This window comes from Chiloscyllium punctatum, chromosome 12 (genome assembly GCF_047496795.1).
Source record: "Chiloscyllium punctatum isolate Juve2018m chromosome 12, sChiPun1.3, whole genome shotgun sequence".
Classification (NCBI taxonomy): domain Eukaryota; kingdom Metazoa; phylum Chordata; class Chondrichthyes; order Orectolobiformes; family Hemiscylliidae; genus Chiloscyllium; species Chiloscyllium punctatum.
This window is the reverse complement of record NC_092750.1, coordinates 112,339,981-112,360,233: the sequence shown is the minus strand read 5'-3', so window position 1 is coordinate 112,360,233 and position 20,253 is coordinate 112,339,981.

Here is a 20,253-nt window from a genome sequence, read left to right as displayed (position 1 = left end):
GCTTTTCCCACAATGTCATTCTTCCATGACCACCACTGTGAGTTTACGAGTACAATCGTACCACCCTGCAAACACCTGAGGCCTTTCATTTCCTTGGAATTCATTTTACCACCAATGGAAAACTATTCCCAGTGTGCTCGACTCTTTGTTTTATAGTGAAGGCTCTCCCGGTTTCCAATTGCTATCCCTCACAGGGATGAAATTCGTGTCAGAAACTAAATTTCACGCCATGCATCAATGCACATTTCTTGATCATCTCTGCTGCTCTTCTCACTTCTTGAAGTTTCTGTTCATCACATAAGTTCTCTGGAAATGAGTTCATTACGCACTCCAGCAGGATAAACTCTTTTGACTTCATTTCCATCCTCTGAACTTGATTTTCCTGACTAATTTGAAACTACTGAAGTGCACATTCCCTCACCCTTTCTCTTTCTCCTTCTTCTCTCTCTTTGCTCAGCTAAGAGACTTCTCTCCTTTTTCTCTCTCTCTTTTCAGTCGTTTACTCCCTCTCTTCTCCATCTACTTTTCTATTTCTCTCTCTCTCTCGTCTTTCTTCTCTCTATCTTTTTGCTCAGCTAATATCCTTCTCTCCCTTTTTTTTCTTCTCATTTCGTTTGCCTCAAACACAGTTTACGTTTTTCTAACTCTGCTGCACTTCTGTTTCTCTGATATACCTCAGTGTTTGACCAAGTCCATTTCATTTTCCTTATGTCCCTGGTTACAACAAATTCTAATTTGTCTGCTAATTCCAAAAGAATATCATTCCTCTGTCTTTCTAACCTTCCTTGGCAAAGTTGCGAAGCACCTTCAAACCTCAGAACCTCTTTCGCAAAGTTAAGAGCCATTTCCCTCTCTTTTAGTTTAACCAATCACATATCATCAAAATGAAACCAATTATTTCACCGACATGTTATTTCAAGATTTACGACACTAATCATCAAGTGTTGAATTCTGCTGGGATCTTTGGTACCCCAATTCTGTTTAAACCTGTCCAAATCCCAGACGACACCCCAATCTATTAAAATGCTGATGTCGAACCGCTACTAAATAAAGTTGAACGCACAGAAACGCTCACGTCATCTTGTCATCTGTTCGAAGTGTGAGGAACTGAAAGGGAACACCCAGTTTCCATTATTTAAAGAAAAGTAACAATTTTCTTTCCGAACAAAATTATTATGAAACTGAACATTGCTTCTCTTAACTAAGCACAACCCTATTGACATGTTGTTCCCATAACACACAATAAATATTACATTAACCTAATCACATGTCTACATAGTCTTTGCCTTTTCTGCTGTAATCAATCTTTTACCCACTGATTTCACTGGGTCGTCTTATTCCTTTTTACTAAGCGAAAGTGAGAACTGCAGATGCTGGAGATTAGAGACAAGAGAGTTGTGCCGATGAAGGGCTCTTGCCCGAAATGTTGATTCTGCTACTTTTTGCATGCTACCTGACCTGCTGTGCTTTTCCAGCACCACACTCTCGACTTATTTCTTTTACTCTGAATATGTTTTACAGCAAAAGATATCTTTTTGATGCACGGCTTTCAGATTTCTTTGAGAGCAAGATTTTAGATAGGCAGTTAGCTCTTCCACTCTGCAGCAGTTGCTGTGTTATTCAGTGGCAGTAGCTCTAACCAATTTTCAAAATACCCAATCTTTTTTATACCCCCAATATCGTCCCCTGTCACTGGTCATTGTCATCAAAACAAGAAATTCAAACCCGAATGGGTTTTAGTATCCCGGGCATAGTTTACTATTTGGTTAAATTTGAATTGTTGTCAAAACAGCAACCAAAATTCAAGTATCCATTTAACAGCCAATTGTTCCATGTATCCATTTTGTAACAGCTCATCTCCCAGCCCTTCCATTTGGGCAGCTGAGCCTGCAATTTGAGTTTACTTCAATATACAGAAAACAATGTTCATTTTAAATTGGATCTACGTGCTTTGGCTTCGTAACAAATACCATTTAATAACACAAAGTATTAACAACTATTAATATTCGAAGTACATATTGAATTACTTTCATTCTTTAATTATTTGCAATTAGCTAAAGCTCATGCATTTCAGTGAGAAATTAAATTTATTAATTATATTTTAATTCATAAGAATGCTAAATCTATTTGATTGTGGAATTGTTTGCCGACTGTGAATATGTAATGGTTTAGAGGCAAACAACTTCCGAAATATTAGAGTGAGAATGTGTTCATTTGAATATTGACGTTGAATATTTAACTGTGATTGTACAAATATTAGGCAAATATTCTCTGTTCAATGTAAAATAACATGCAGTTTTCTTTTAATTTTGTATCATAATGTGTTGTAATGAATGTATATTTTAGTCCCAAACATATAGTAACAATGTAGTTGTTCTCAGAGATAATGTAGGCATTGTTATGTGAAATAGTCGGAGTTCACATGGTATTGCTGCCCCCAATTTAAAAAACACAGCAGATATTTTATTATTGTTCATACCGGGAAACTCATCACTTGGAATCATGACCAACATAATAAATAGATTCAGGCATAGTGCTACTGGAACTCACAGCTGCTGTAATACTGAGTGACACACTGGCCTGCTCCACAACCTGTCTAGAGACATTACAACCTGGGTTGGGGCACTTATTCAAACATACGTTCACAAGAAATCATTGGCAGCTCACCCTGGGCAGGTGAAAACTAACCAATAGCCTATCGCTTGTCTTAGTGTAGACACACATGCTGTCCAAATTAGGTGCCAATGACTGACAAAGCAAACAGGTCTTACAAATTCATCTTCAGTCTCAGCCTGCTCCAGGGAGCAGATGGATGGGCATGTCTTGCCAGAACACACCGCACAAGGGACTTGACAGCATCTGGACTCCCTCCTAGATTACAGATATTTGCACCCTGCACCAGACCCAGGATGAAGAAATTCACAATTTGACTGTCTCCTGGAGCACACTGTGTCTCAGAGTGAACATTCTAAACCCATCAGCAGTATATGTCACCTTCATACTCAACAGTGTCAAAATAAAATTGAACTTCTGTGTATGTGGCCAGAGATCAGGTTGTGTTATCCAACCTGCTTTTGAGTGGGTTTCGATCGAGATCAGTCCTGCAGAGTGCATCTGAGGGAACCAGCAGCAAACACCAATTTGAAACCACTTTAATAATTGAACTGTGTGGATTTTGTCTGATGTATGTCACCACACACACATTGTACTGACACTCAGTAAAATGTAACAATGGGCACCATAACTGCAAGTCTCGATCTAACGCCACTTCCCAGCTTCCTCACCTCACTCCCTCCCCCATTCACCAATTGATGAGAATCCACTACCTGGGAGAAACAGTCTGTGCTTCATCTCAGGTGGTCTACTCTATAATGGCCTGTTCAACCCACTTAATGACTTTACATTTCAGGGCTACATGTAGTGCTGACTTCCTGAGCCAATATGATTCCCAATATCCTGGGGATGATGGAATTGAAAACATAAGAAGGCACTAACCATTTTTTGTGGGATACTCCACATGATGAGAGGCAGATTTGATCTACCAGAGGGAGAGTGATTATTGTTCACAAAGGGTCAGCACAAGCCGGTACCCTGCACGCTCCAGCAGCATCACTGGGAACACATGAACTTGTGGAAGGACTTAATCAACGCTGCCCATTACTGAGGTCTGCGCCCCTGCACACTGTTTGGGGAATTAATCACCAAAAAACTCATGCTATGTGGAGGTGATCGCTCAGTTCGGGAAAGTGGAATTTGATGCATCAATTTTTTTAAAAATGGTGATTCAACAATTATTGCTTCTTACAGTCTTAGATCTAGTGTTTTTGTTCGTAGATTGGGAAGCCTGTTAACAAACAGTGAATGTTTATAGATCTCTGAAGTACAGACGAGGTACAGACTGTTCCTGGTGTTATACTCCAGGCTGGATGCCCTTTACCTTGGTGCTAGGATTATTACATGTCAGACAGATGTTACAAGGGAATAGATTGACACGTGAAATTGTGACTTTTTTGACATCAGAGATGTGGTTGAAGGAGGTCAGGATTGGCAACTCTGTATTCTGTAGCATAGGAACTATATGCAGGAGATGCTGTTGCTTTATTAATTAATTAATCAATTACTGCTGTAAAGAGGGACATTATCTTGGACGGGCCTCCAATTGAGGCTTCGAGGATTGTGATTAGAATAAAAAGATAACCAGATAATTGCTAGGGGCATATTAAAGATCGCCTGTTAGAAGAAAATACATGAGCCAGTATGTAACCAATCGCTGTAGTGTATAAAAACAGTAAGAGGGTAATTATATTTATGCTTTTCAATATGCAACATTTATTGGGGAAGTCACATGCTTTTAAGAGGGGACAAATACTTTGAAATTTATTGCCGAGAGCTTCTCATATCAACGTGTAGAAGATACAACCAGGGATAGTACATGGCTGGGCCTTATTGTCGAGAATGAAGCCAATCATATGTTCGAGCAGGATTGGAAGAGAAGGTAAGGACCAATGACCATAACATCATTTATTTTAAGTTTCTTAAGGAAAAGGCCAAAAAAAGCCTGAAAAATATAAGGTTTTTGGATTGGGGAGACAGAGTTTATTAGAAATTAGGATCTGGCCAAAGTAGTCTGGGGACATTTACTTCTGGGTAACGCTGTCGTCGAATAGCGTGGAGTAGGGAGGAGTGTCTATGCTCAAAAAGGAATTGATGAGAGTATGAGCCCAATACGTTACACTCTAAGATCAAGCTTAGGAAAACAAGCCCAGAGACACTCTGACGTCTACAAATAATCAGAGCTGAAAAACAAAGTAAAGAGAAGTTTAAAGCAGCTATAAAGTGAGCAGATCAATAGAATCCCTCTAAGAATGTAGAAAGTGCAGCGCTGAAGTTAAGGAAGTTAGTAGAAGAGAATAAAGGAGGTGTGATAAAACATTAGCGGGTAAGAATAGTAAGAATCCGAAGATATTCCATCCACATATTGGGGGAAGAGGATAACAAGGGAAATAACGGGGAATAGGAAGAATCAAGGAGGCAGCCTGTGCACACAGCCAGAAAATACGTAAAGCACGTATTTCATATCCGTTTTCACTTGGGCAAAGGAGTTCCTGGATTCAGGGAGAGTGACCGTGTGAGCCTTTAAAAGATTGATAGCGACCGGAAGGAAGAACTGAAAGTTTTGACAGAGTAAAGAGTGGACAAATCCCCAGATCTGTATCTTAAGCTGATATGAAAGAAGATGGAAAAAATAACAGGCTATGAGCTTTATTTATTTATTGTACTTTTGAACAGAGTGGAGGTCGGCATCTAATGTCGGTTCAACAAAGTGCGCTAGAAATAAACAACGAAGTAAAGACTCATATCAGTGAGAGAAACAATTCCAAAAGATTTTGAAAATATCTTAAAGGCTGAGAGACATATTTTTACTCAGTCAGTGAATTATTGGTGACGGAGAAAATGCAAGGAAGTGGGGTTGAGGGCTATCAGAACAAACATCTTTGAACTGAAAGGCAGAACATACTCGTTGAGCTGCTGGGCATATTGTTGCTATGCCTTGTGGTATGCAGTCTGCTACTATTTCTGTGTTTGTGAAAACAACAACCTGTCTCCCATTGCAGTGAGGCACAGTTCGGAATACAACTGAATTTATAAATGGTACATGAATAGCCAGGAATTAGTTAGAAGCAGGAATCTAATCAGTATTCTGTAAATTCCAATGATTTTAAGTTTCATTCCTTTAAACACCGGGGAACACAGGCCAAGTTTCACATGGACCTCTTTGATAACATTGTCCTTGGTAGAAACCTATAGAACCTTCCCTTTCCTCTCTCTATGGCAATAAAATATTTACTGAGAGAAAGAATCAAAACTACACAGAGTCTTCCAGGTGCAGTCTGGCCAATCTTCAATTCAAGTGAAGCAAGACGTCTCTCCTATTGTGCTTACATCCTCTGACAATAAAGGTTCTCATTCCACTGTCTTTCCAAATAGATTGCTGCACCTGTAAGTTAGACATCAGCAGCATATAGACAAGGACACCTTGGGTTTTATTTACATCTGTACTTTTCAACGTTTCACTATTTATGAATTATAAATATCGGTTCAACAAAGTGCGCTAGAAATAAACAACGAAGTAAAGACTCATATCAGTGAGAGAAACAATTCCAAAAGATTTTGAAAATATCTTAAAGGCTGAGAGACATATTTTTACTCAGTCAGTGAATCATCAATTTCTCCAATAAAGTGGATAACTTCACGTCTCTGCATCATATATCATTTGCAATGACCCTGCCCATGTGGAGGCCCGTTCAATTTTCATAAATATTTAAATCTCCTCAGAGCACATATTCCCACACAAGGGTTTTCTGTTAAATGCTTCATTCTGTTTCCTGTCTTTTCGTGAATAATGAATCCATACGAGTACATCCAAAATTATAGTATTGTTAGAGTGAAGGAGGCCCATAGTGTTGTCACTGGCCCTTGAAGTGAACATTATTACCTCCGCCCAAACCAATTTCCCACTTTTACTATGCAACCGCCTTGACACATGCCAAACACAATTTACATCTTTTATTTCTTACTTTGAAAAGTTGAAGTACTGTCTTTTTTGAACAAAATATTCTCAACAGAAGCAAAGGCAATGACTGAAGGACAATACCCCATCATTAAAATTGTCCCTCAACGGCATTCTGTAGGCAACACTAAGTTGACACGTTTCGGGTTATCCACTCAACATCCATCTTGTTCTCTGTTTTGGTTGGTATTGTTTCGTTCTTTGTTTACAGGTGAATACCTGGAATAGAAACCTTTTTAGCGAAGGAAAGTTCGTGACGGATCTGGCCAAAGGCAGGAAAACGGAGTTATGTAACAAATCAGTTAGAATAACCTTAAATTGTGGATCAGGAGCAAGGGGTTCAACAACCTCATCCTGCCCTGATCGTATTGTGTTCCACATTGCAATGGCATGGCGATCATGCATCCAATTACAAACTCATCTCAGCAGATAATTCTTCAATTAAATTACATGGAGTCATTGATTGTAACAAATTGAAGTCGTATTGACAAAAATAGCTTAGATCATATCTAGAACAGCTACGCTCCCATGTATAAGAAAGGGTACATGTGTAGTCCAGATTAATTGCCACGACATCCACAACATTCACTACCTCCACTATGAACCCTCAAAGGAAGCAGTGTATTCCAGCTATAAGATACATTGCAGACATTTGCCAAAGTCCATTCGAGAGCACATTCCAAGCCTTGGTCATCTGACGTAACAAGGGCAGCACCAACCCTGCAAGTTACAAAAAAAGTCAATGACCATCCTGACTTGAAAATATATCTCAGTTTTGCGGGTGTCACTTGATGAATATCTTGACTTTCATTCTCTAACATTATTGTGGGTGACCCTGCACCAACGTGACTGCAAGAGTTCAAATGGGCAGTGCACGGCCACCATGTCCAGACAACAGTGTATGGGCAATAAATGATGGCCCAGCCAGCAATGTCTGATAGCTATCAATGAATAATACAATAATGTTTCACTCTTTGGCATCTGAGTTTCCCTTGCTGCGTTTCTTAATATATTTAGTCAATATTCTTGAATCTCAGGTAATAGAGAAGTGATTTGATTGAGGTGCAAATGTTTCTGAGTGGAAAGAACGTGATAAGGCAGATGGTGAGAAATTATTTCTCTGTGTCTGGGAATCCAAAACATGATGACAAGATCTCAGGCTAAGGGGCAACTTATCTAGGATTAAGATGATGTGAAAACACATCCCTCGAAGGGTATCAGCGTATTCAGTATTCGCCATTCCAACGATTGTGGATGCACTGTCAATGAATTCAGGGAAAACTTCTCAGAGATATGGAGGAGCTTCTGGTTAGATGATGTTACAATGATATGGAGATATAGGTTCAAGAGGGTGTTATAGATGAGGGGAAGCTGCAATAGAACAGGGAGATGACGGAGATACGGACGGGTGTATGTGCTGGAAGACTTTACAAACTTCGAGAAGGCTGTAAGTGCTGAAAGGCAGGAAGGAGTGGAGGAGCTTATGGAGATTGTAGCGAGAGGGTAGTATGGAATTGCTAGAGTGTGTTCCAGAGATATGGAAAGTATTCGTGATGAAGGAAGCCACAGTGATAAGAAGGACAGAAGATACTGCAGGAGATTACAGGGATCAGTAGAGCTGGAGGACTGGAAGATGTATGTGTTGATGGAGGTTATGCAGATAAGAATAGATTTAGGTGTTGGAGGATGTAAGCGATATAGGGAGGTGTGGAGAGGCTGGAGGAGGTGACAGAGCTCAGGAAGACCATGGATAATGGATGAAGTTCACAGAGGTAGTGATGGGAAGAGCGGCTGGAGGAGTGTACGTTGATCGAGGATGATGAAGTGGGTGGAGGAGGTACAGAGATGAAGAGGGCTGTAGTTACAGCGTGTAGTTACTGAAATGGGGAAGATGTAAGTGTTTATAGAATATAGTAGTACAATACAGCGCAGAACATGCCCTTTTGCCCTCAATGTTGCACTGACCTGTGAACTAATCTAGGACCAACTCTCTACACTGTCCCATCATCATCCATATGCTTATCCAAGGATTGTATAAATCCCCCTAACGTGGCTCAGTTAAGAACATTGGCAGGCAAGACATTCCATGCTCTTACTACTCTCGAAGTAAAGAACCTGCCTCTGACATCAGTCTTAAACCTGTCACCCCTCAATTTGTAGCTATGCCCCTTCGTAAAGCTGAGGAAAAAGGCTTTAACTGTCTACCCTATCACATCGTTTCATCATCTTATATGTCTCTATCAAATCCCATCTTAGCCTTCTTCTCTCCAATGGGAGCAGACCCACGTTTCTCAGCCTTTCCTCATAAGACCTTCCTTCCAGACCAGGCAACATCTTGGTAAATCTCCACTGCACCTTTTCCAATGCGTCCACACACTTCCTGTATTGGGGCGACCAGAACTGCACACACTTACAAGTGTGGCCGCACTAGCATGTTGCATAGTTGCAGCATGACATTACAGCTGCAGAACTCAATACCTTGACCAATAAAACCTAGCACACCGTATGACTTCTTAACAGCATTTCCAACTGGGTAGCAACATTCAGGGATCTATGTACATGGAAACCAAGATCCATCTGCACATTCACATTACCAAGAATATTTCCATTGACCAAATATTCCGCCTTCCTGGTATTCTTCCCAAAATGAATCACCTCATATTTAGCTGCATTAAAACTCCATTTGCCACCTCTCAGCCCAAGTCTGCGGTTTGTCCACGTGCCTCTTCAACCCGCAAAATATTTCCACACTCTGACTTTAGTGTCATCTGTAGACTTACTAACCCATCCAGCTATGCCTGCATCTAAGTCAATTATAAACATGACAAGCAGTTGTGGTCCCAGAACAGATCCTTGTGGTGCACCATAGTAACCGGACTCCATGCTGAATATTTTCCATCAACCACCACTCGCTGCCTTTTACAGAAAGCCAGTTTCTAATCCAAACTGCTAAATCACCCTCAATCCCACGCCTCTGCACTTTCTCCAACAGCCTACCACGTGGAATCTTATCAAATGCTTTACTGAGGTCCATGTACACCACGTCAACTGCCTCACTCTCTTAAACATGCTCGGTCACCTTCTCAAAAACCTCAACGAGGTTTGAGAGACAAGATCATGTTGACTGTTTGTAATCACATTGTTGTTTGCTAGATGATTATAAATCCTATCTCTTACAATCCTTTCCAAAATATTTTCTACACACAAATAAGGCTAACTGGCCTGTAATTGCCTGGGTCACCTGTTAGGCCTTTCTTGAACAAGGGCAAACATTTGCAATCCTCCAGTCCTCTGGTACTAAACGTGTAGACAATGAAGACTCAAATATCAAAGCCAAAGGCTCCAACAACTCCTTCCTAGCGCACCAGAGAATGCTCGAATGAATCGCATTCGGCTCAGGGGACGTATTCACTTTCACTTCTTCTCGAATTGATAACACCTCTTCCTTACCAACCTTGATCCTTTCTCGTCAAATATCTCGCATCTCATACTTCTCTATAATATTCTCCTTTCCCTAAGTGAAAACCAATGAGAAATGTTCGTTTGGCACCTCTCCGATCTCCACAGAATCCACACTCAACTTCCCGCTTCTGTCTTTGACTGGCTCTATTCCTACTCTATTCATCCTTTTCTGCCTAACATACCTATTAAAATCTTTAGGATTCTCCTTTTATTGACCTGCTAAAGACTACTCCTATCCTCTCTTTGCTCTTCTTAACTCTCTCTTTAAATCCTTCATAGATAATCTGTAACTCTCCATTGTCTCATCATCACATAAGCCTCCTTCCCTTCTTAACAACAGATGTAATTTCTGTAGTAAACCATGGTTCCCTTACATTATCACTTCCTCCCTGCCTGATGGGGGCATGTTATTCAAGGACACGCGACGTCTATTCTTTGAACCAGCTTCACATTTCGATTATCTCCATTCCCTGCATATTGCTACCCCTTTCTATGCATCATAAGTCCTGCCGATTCACATTACAATTGCCCTTCCCCCATTGATAACGCTTGGCCTGTGGCGTGTACCTATCGCTTTCCATCACAAAACTAAATGTGTTTATGGTGGTTATATACATAAGAAAAGGTAGAGGTACTGAGAATGCCAGAAGCATGGAGCAGTATGGAGAGGCTGGAGCACGTTACAGAGATCATGGTTGGATGAGGTTTACAAAGGTCGGGAGCGGGGTGTGGCTGGACAAGGTTACAGTGACAGGATATATTTGAGAGCAGCTTAGAGAGATATGTCGGTTGTAGGGGCTGAAGTAAGTCACAGGTAAAGGGAGATATGTAGATGATGGAGGAGGTTAGTACGATAGGGAGGGATGTAGGGTTGGGAGGTGGGGAGAGAGATAACGAGGGGTGCAAATGTTGGAGGTGGTTAGGGAGAGAAGAAGGGATCTGAGTTTCGAGGAGGTTGCATAGTTAGGGAGATGTGAAGGAGTTGAAAAGTATTAGAGAGATGGAGAGTGGTGTTGAATTTGAAGGAGATTAGAGAGGTAGGGAGTGCTGTAGGTTTTGGAGGTGATTAGAGAGATAGGAAGGGACCTGGGTTTAGAGTAGGTTGCAGCGATAGGGAGGATTGAAGGAGGTGAAGAGTATTGGAGAGATAGGAAGGTGTATAGTGTTTGGAGTAGGTCAGAGAGATATGGATGGTGTAGGATTTGGACTAGGTTAGAGAGGTGAGGAGGGGTGTTGGATTTGGAGAAGGTTAGAGAGACAGGGATGGGTGTAGGATTTGGAGGATGTCAGAGAGATAGGGAGGGATGCAGGGTTTGGGCGAGGTTAGAGAGTTGGGAGAGATCTCTGTTTTGAGGAGGTATAGGAGCTAGGCAGTGGAGTAGCGTTTGAATGAATTTAGAGAGATAAGGAAGGTCTGGGTTTGGAGCAGTTTGCAGAGATAGGGAGTGTTATGGGGGCTGGGGGAGGTGACAGAGATAGGGAGGAGTGTAGGGTTTGGAGGTGGACAGAGAGGTAGGGAGAGGTGTAGGGTTTGGAAGACGTTACAGAGATAGGGAGAGGTACAGACTTTGGAGGAATTTAAAGTGGTAGGGAGGAGGACGGTTGTGCAGGTATTTACAGTGATAGATTGGTTGATGAATGGGCAGACAAGGGACAGAGAGTAATTGAAGGAGTGAGACCTTGGAGTGTCTAATCACGAGAGCCAAGGAATCAGTGTCATCCACACAGGAGTGGCCCTTCTGCTGACTGTAATAAAATAAAAGACCCTGTAGACCCTGCAAACTCCTCCTTCCTAATGCATTGGAGCTTATGCCAGAATTGCGAGAGATGTCCTCCAGACTGCTCAAGCAACAATGTGACAGAAGAAAATCTCATGGGGTCATATCAAAGACTGAAACGGAAACCTCCTGCTGACTCCCCTCCCTCACCCTCACGGTGTCACATCAAACATTGACACGGAAAACTCCTGCTGACTCTCCTCCTCAGCCTCACGGGGTCAGATCAAACACTGAGATAGAAACCTCCTGCTGACGCCCCTCCCTCAGTCTCACGGCGTCAGATCTAACAATGACATGGAAACATCCTGCTGACTCCCCTCCCTCAGTCTCACAATGTCATATGAAACACTGACACAGAAACCTCCTGATGACTCCCCTGCCTGAGCTGGTGGATTAGTGTCCCTCCACATTGAACAACACTTGGAGGAAGCACTGAGAGACTGACAGAGCTGGAGGGTGGGCCATTTCAAAACCACCACCAAGGGGAGCTCAGCAGCAGCGTTGCTGATCGAGGTGGTCGAGTCCAAAAGGACGCAACTGCTTCACTGCGTCGGCACCGGGTCAGGGGGAATGACTGATAGGGAGAAACATCCTTGACCTCATCCTTACCAACCTACCGACTACAGACAGATTGTTCAATGACCATATTGGGAACGGTGGCTACAGTCACACTCACAGGAATCCGATTCACTAGAGAGGAAGAAAAGGACAACCAACTCCGATTCCTAGACGAGATGGTACAGAGAACACCGAACGGAGAATTCACCACAAAGGTTTACAGGAAAGCCACACACACAGACCAAGTCCTAAACTATGAAAACAAGTACCCCAACACACACAAACGAAGTTGCATCAGGACACTATTCAAAAGGGCCACAACACACTGCAGCACACTAGAACTACAAAAAGAGGAAGAGGAACACCTATACAAAGTATTCGCCAAAAACGGATACCCTCGCAATTTCATCAACAGATGCCTAAGGGAGAGACAACGGAACGAGGACATGCCGCAACCCAAAGGACTAGCCACACTACCATACATCAGGAGCATTTCTGAACTGACAGCCAGACTACTGCGACCACTAGGACTCATAACAGCACACAAACCAACAGCCACGCTCAGACAACAACTCACCAGAACAAAGGACCCGATACCCAACATGAGCAAAACCAATGTAGTGTACAAAATCCCATGGAAGGACTGCACAAAACACTACATCGGACAAACAGGAAGACAGTTAACAATCCGGATACACGAACACCAACCAGCCACGAAACGACACGACCAGCTATCCTGAGTAGCCACACACACAGACGACAAGCAACATGAATTCGACTGGGACAACACTACCATTATAGGGCAAGACAAACAGAGAACAGCCAGGGAATTCCTAGAGGCATGGCACTCATCCACAGACTCTTTCAACGAACACATCGACCTGGACCCAATCTACCGGCCACTACAGCGGACAGCTCGAACTGACAACCGGAAGCGGCAGAGACAGGCCACTATAAATGCCGGAGGAAACAGCACAGAAGCACTTCACAGGAGGCTCCCAAGCACTGAGGATGTCACCTAGACAGGGGACGAAACGTTTGCAAAACAAATTTTCAGCTCGGCGAACAGAACCACAACAACGAGCACCCGAGCTACAAATCTTCTCCCAAACATTGTACAGCACACAGTATTTCTGGAGACCATGTTCCACTTTTACGTTGTGAAGACCCCCTGTGTATGTGTGACACCATCACTGTGCTAAACAGGGCAGATTTCCAATAGATTTTGGAATTTCGTACTGGCCCATGTGAGGTGGTTCGGGTCATTACCAACAACAGCAGATTTGTACTCCAGTATAATTTTCACTATCACTGCCTGGTGTACACTCCACTTTATCCTGACCATCAAGCCAGGGGTACAGCCTTGGAGAATGGAGAATACAGGAGGGCCTGCCTATAGTATCACCAAATACACCTCAGAATGAGATGAAGTTACTAAATTGGGCCATTTACTCAACACATGGTATAAATAGCAAATGATCCATAGATCTAAGCGTGAATCAGACCTAATTTCTGCAATCCTCTCGCAGTCTGGGTGAGTGGTGGTGGACAATCACACAACTCACTGGAGAAAGAGGACCCAAAAATACCACCTTCTTCAAAGATTGAAGAGCCCAGCACAATAATAGAAAAGCTAAGGCTGATGTTTCACTAAAGTTTTCAGACAGAAATATCGATGAGATGATCTATTTCAGTTGAAAAATGTGTTGCTGGAAAAGTGCAGCAGGTCAGGCAGCATCCAAGGAGCAGGGGAATCGACGTTTCGGTCATGAGCCCTTCTTCAGGAATCATGCCCGAAGCGTCGATTCCCCTGCTCCTTGGATGCTGCCTACCTGCTACACTTTTTCAGAAACACATTTCTCAGCTCTGATCTCCAGCATCTGCAGTCCTCACTTTCTCCTACTTTTTCTATTTTAGTCTCCTCCACATGGCAGTCTTCAGCTAATCCTATTCACTGTGTGTGGTATTTACAAACAGCTGGAGGAATTGGAGAATGCAAAGGCTGTGCGCACTGATAACATTCCATTCAGGCTGTTCCTGCTGGGATACAGCACTGGCATCTATCTGACAATGTGGGAAACTATCCGGGTGTGTCCTGTACACACACAGAAAAAAATCAGACAATCAATGACTGCCCCATTGCTCTCATCTCTATCATTAATAAAGGGATGGCAGATGTCACCTTCCGTGGGATCAAGCAGCACTTCCTCAGCACCAACCTGCTCACTGAAGCTCAGTTTGGGCTCCAATCCCTTCGGCTCATTGAAGCCTTGGTTTAACGATGTCCAACAAGAAAACACATAGAGGTAAAGTGAAAGTGACAGTTAACATGATCATAACTGCATTCGACCAAATGTTGTTTCCAGGATTAACAACAAACCTGGAGCAAATAGGAATCGTCTGCATTGGCAAAAGTTGCACCTGGTACAAAGGAAGGTGGCTGGGGTAGGTAGAGAGCAGCCATCACAGCAGACCACTGCTCTCCAGGGGAGGGTTTTTTGGGTAAGCCTGCAGATTAGAAACGGAAAGATAAGGCACCATACCAGACAGGATGATAGGACTACTCTCTTGTTAGACAGAGACGACGGGTGGTAGTTTAACTGGACAGTCATCATGCCTTAAGTGAGGGAGAGCTTGAGTAGGACAGCCCTTTTCAAACACCTCAGTCAGTGCAGGAATTGAACCTATACTGTTAGTATTAGTCTGCATTACAAACCAGTCGGCCAACTGATTGAGCTAACCAAGTCCTCACTCGACTCCTTGGGGAAGATACTGTAATATTATTCCATTCAGATATGTTGTTAGACACCTCTTGAGCAGGTCATACTAGAAGCAAACTTCCTAGTTCAGAGAGAGGGACAGCATCACTGAGCTGTAAGTGAGCTCTCAGCCCTAGGCGCAATAATTTTCAGCTACTTCATAGATGACCATCTCTACTCAAGTGAAGTCACAACTGGGGATGTTTGTCACTGATTGGACAGTATTCAACACTATATGTCATTTACTGAAACAATCCTTATCCAAATGCTACAAGGACCTGGGAATATGAAGGTGTGTGCTTAACCGTGACAAGTACATTTTCCATTGCACACATGCCAGACAACGACTACCTCTAACAATTGAAAATGGAACCATATCCTCTAACGTTCAATGCCACCACCATCACTGAACTCCCAACGACCAATATTCCGGGGATTACCATTAACCAGAACTGGACCGACCACATAATTTTATTACCCATTCCTGTAAAGGGCTTATCCTAAAACGTTGACTCTCCTGTACCTCAGCTGCTGCCTGACCTGTTGTGCTTTTCCAGCGCCACACTTTGATGCATATAAATTAATTGGCTACAAGAATATCTCAAGGGCTAGGAATCCTGCAGAAATAACATACCTCATGATTTCCAAAAGCCTGTACACCATCTATAAGACACACATTGAATGTGTGTGTGATGAAATACCCGCGCCCTGCCCATTTGCCTGTGAATGCAGCTTCACCCCTCAACCACTAAAACTCAGGAGCATCAATACCTGCCATCTACACGGTGCTCTGCAGAAATTTTACAAGGCTTCTTACAACGTAGCTCTGAAACCATGACCGTGAAGATGGACAAGGGAAACAGATACATGGGATTATCATCGTGTTCGCTTTCCCTTCCACCATCCTGATTGGGAAGTATATTGGCGGTCCTTCAGTGCCACTATTTCAAGTTCCCTCCTAATGGTATCGTAAGTCTAATTACAGCACATTGACTGCAGTAGTTCAATATGGCAGCTCACCCTCACCTTCTCAATGGCAACAAGAGCTGGGCAATAAATACTGAAACAATCATATTCCATGTATAAATGAAAATGAATATATAGTCCAGACCAGCTCAGTGCTGGACACTGTGCTTTGGGTTTTGTGAGCTCAGGCTGTTAGGGTCCAGGAAGTAACCTGTTTGTTGTGAACAGCTGAAGGGATATGCTGTTTTAAACAATCTGTCAGTCTCTCAGAGGCGTGGCCGACGTACCGCACAGACACTGACATTCACATTACACATTACCGAGCTCTGAAATAGACCGAAGCAATTCAAAATGTACTCATATCTGACTGTAACATGTTTAAAAACACAGTGATATTGTTGCCATGAAAGTGATTATGAGTGAATATCAGCAGGAAGAAAGTGAGGACAGCAGATACTGGAGATCAGAGTCAAAAAGGGTGGTTCTGATAAAAAGAAACACAGCCGTTCAGGCAGCGTCTGAGGAGCAGGAGAGTCGACTATGTGTTCACAATATTAATACAAGGGAAAATAAATGAATACTTTCAAATTCCTCGTCCTTAATAATAATGTGGTCTTGGGTGTGGTAATGAGATTCATCATTTCAATGCTCCTTACTGTGAGTTGGCCACTCACATCATATTGTTGTTATAAAAGTGAACGGAATAAATGGGTGGAATTTGTGCTTATTGGGCAATCTAAAAGCTGGTATTATGAAAGGATGTCGGAACTTCAGTGAAGAGACTTTGCTGTTAATGGTTAGAACAATCCTGCAAACATTTGCACAGAGATTTCCAGCTCAAGTCACACACAATGACATTGGGCTGGGATGATTCTGGCCATTAATGGGGCTGCACAAATCTGTTTGGATACTGACATTGTGGAGCTAACATACCCAGGATATGGTTAATGATGGATTCAGTGTAAGATGCCATGTGTTGCAGGAGCCCATCACCTTTATAACACCTTCATTCAGGATTGGGTCCAAGGTACAGAATTACAGAGTTTAGGTGGCACATAGAAGAGATACACATGCAAGACATGGTTGTTTACAGGTCATTGTTACAAATGTTGAACTGCGTCTGGATTAGCGCCATGTGCTAGTCCATTGACCAGTTTTCCCCACTTACATCTCTCCGTTGTTCAGGTATGTCTCCAATCAGTCTATTGTGAGGGATTGTGTAAGTAACTGCCCAGCTCCAGTTTGGAAGCTCTCTGGACAGACTTTGGTGATGGCCAGTGTTGTGGAAGTCATGGTGAGGGCCAGTAACACTATGTCTGAATTCAGGCTTTTCCTCAAAATCATTTCCAACAGCTTTGCTGCCTGCAAGATGGTGTGTTCACTGATCTGAACATGAATCGGCTCTTTACTACAGTCACTGATTTGTGTAATAGTTAGGTGTCTTTCTGGTATTTCAATTATTGTTCACTTCAATTGTTTTCAACTGAAAAACAATGATGTTTCTTTTATTTTAAATTATATAAGAAATAAAGTGATATGAACACTTCATTATACAAAATGTAAAAGTGACTTGTTGTATATTTCCCATGGACTAATAAAAAAACAGTCAGATATTGCCTGTAAAGCAGGATTCTGTGAACAGGACTACGTCCCTGGTAACTTCACCACCCTCTCTGGTAGGTTATGTCCCACTGACAGGACATAGCCAGGCTGAGGGGGCAGCTCCTTGGTATATATTAAATACAGTGCTCAGCATTGGTGCTGGATCCTGCGGCTGCTATACAGCTCTGTGGCAGGTTATGATGGAATCAGTAAAAGGGAAACATATAATTGACCACATTATCACCGATCTGCCTACTGCAGATACACCTCTCCATTTCATATATCGGTAAGAATGGTCACTGCACAATGGGGAGCAAGGGCTAACTTCACATTTTGTAGACCCACCTCACCATGATATGGGTTCCTAATGGGACAGATGTTAAACAGATTGAGCAACAAATGATGATGCATCTATGAGGTGCAATTGGCCAACAGCAGCGGTCGAATCATACTCTGGGCAACTCAGTCTGCAACCTCACAGCCCGACATACCTCCCACTGTACAGTAACAGTCACAGCTCGACATACCTCCCACTGTACAGTAATAGTCACGGCCCGACATACCTCCCACTGCACAGTAACTGTTAATCGCTCAGTGCTGAACACTACTGCCCCACAGCACAAAAGTCGTAGGTTCAATTCTGACCTTGGGCGACAGTCTGTGTGGAGGTTAGACATTCCCTCCGTGTCTACGTGGGTTTTCTCTGGGTGCTCCGGTTTCCTCCCACAGTCCAAAGATGTGCAGGTCAGGGGAATTGGCCATGCTAAATTGTCCACAGTGTTAGGTGCATTTGTCAAGGGTAAATATAGGGCAGGGGAATGGATCTGGGTGGGTTACTCTTCTGAGTTAGTGTGGACTGGTTGGGCCGAAGGACCTGTTTCCACACTGTAGGGAATCTAATCTTTTCCAAGTTTCAAGTCAGGAATATGATGGAATAATCACTTGTCTGAATGAGTGCAGCTCCAACAGTACTCTCATATGGACTTACTAGCAACAGGCAATGCAGTTGTGTAGGGAAGATCATGTCTCACAAACTTAATTGATTATTTTGAGGAAGTGACAAAATTGATTGATGAGGGCATGGGGCTGGATGTTGGCCGTCTGGACCTTAGCAAGGCCTTTGATATGGTTCCTTATGGCAGGCTCATACAGAAGGTGAAGTGAAATGGAATCAGCGGTCAGTTAGTAAGATGGATAGAGAACTGCTTGGTCATGGATGAAAGAGTAGTGGTGGAACAGTGTTTTTGTGACTGGAGATCTGTAAATATTTTGGTGGAGTTGCAGATTGTGAGGATGATTGCCAGAGAATACAGCAGGATGTAGGTCAGCGTCAGACTTGGACAGAGAAAACGCAGAAGTAACCTTATCTGGACTGCTGCAACGTGATGCATTTTAGAAGGTCTAATGCAGGAGAGAAGTTTAAAGTGGATGGAACAACTACTGATTGCATCAACATCCGAAGGGATCTAGGTTTACAGCTCCACAATTCCCGAGGAGTGGCAACACGGGTGGATAGGGAGATCAAGAATCTGAGGCAAACTTGCAGACATGCATCGGAACGTGCAGTATGAAAATAAACAGGTCATATTGTAGTGTAGAGAAACTTAGTTCGGGCACAGTTGGAATATTGTTTACAGAACTGTTTGCCACACCAGCACAACGATTTGGAAGTTTTGGAGAGGGTATGGAAAGTTTGACAAGCATGTTGTCTGTTATGGAGTGTATTAGCCAGAAGGAGAAGTTGAACACACATGTTTGTGTGCATCTAGGCATCATTGACTATGGGACTACATGATAGATATTTACAAAATTATCAGAGGCATAGATAGAAGGACAGTTAGAAGCTTTTTCCCAGAGTAGAAATGTCAATTACTCAGGATCGTAGATTTTTGGTAAAAGGGAGAAAGTTTAGGAGATATGATCAGCAAGGTTTTCTTTTGCTTTTCCAGACAGAATGTGCAAGTGCCTGGAATGCACTGATAGAGGAGAAGGAGCTAATTTAGCAAGGTTTAAGAGGGATCTTTGCACAAATATGAGTAAGTAGGGAACAGAATGACATAGTGGGTGTCGGAGCAAAAACTTTCGTTTTAACTTGAGAACGGTATCATGTGTCAGTGCGGGCTTTCTGGGCTGAAGGGCCTGTTCCTGTACTGGACTGATCTCTAAAACATGATTTGAGTGCAGGAGTGGCAAGATGTTGACTGAATAATTACTAATGATCAACAATCACATTCAGTGGATCTCTCCTCAACAACTTGCAGCTTCATACCCTCCCTTCCACAGTAGGGAAACTCAATATGGAGAATTGGACGTGAATGTCCAAGCTGGTAACTGAAGACTCCATCTCCTCCCGCCCCCCCCCTCCCCCGCCCGCTCCTGCAGCCTATCTTGGACAGCAGCATCTCGGGGGATTCTGCACAGACAGAAGCTGCATGTTCTCCACACCCACCAATGCTGGCATCTGTCACATGCTAAGTTCACCATGCCGTCCCAGCACATCGCCGACCCACTGACACTATGCTTCTGTACTTCAATGCTGCAGCTCAGGGTGCACCGA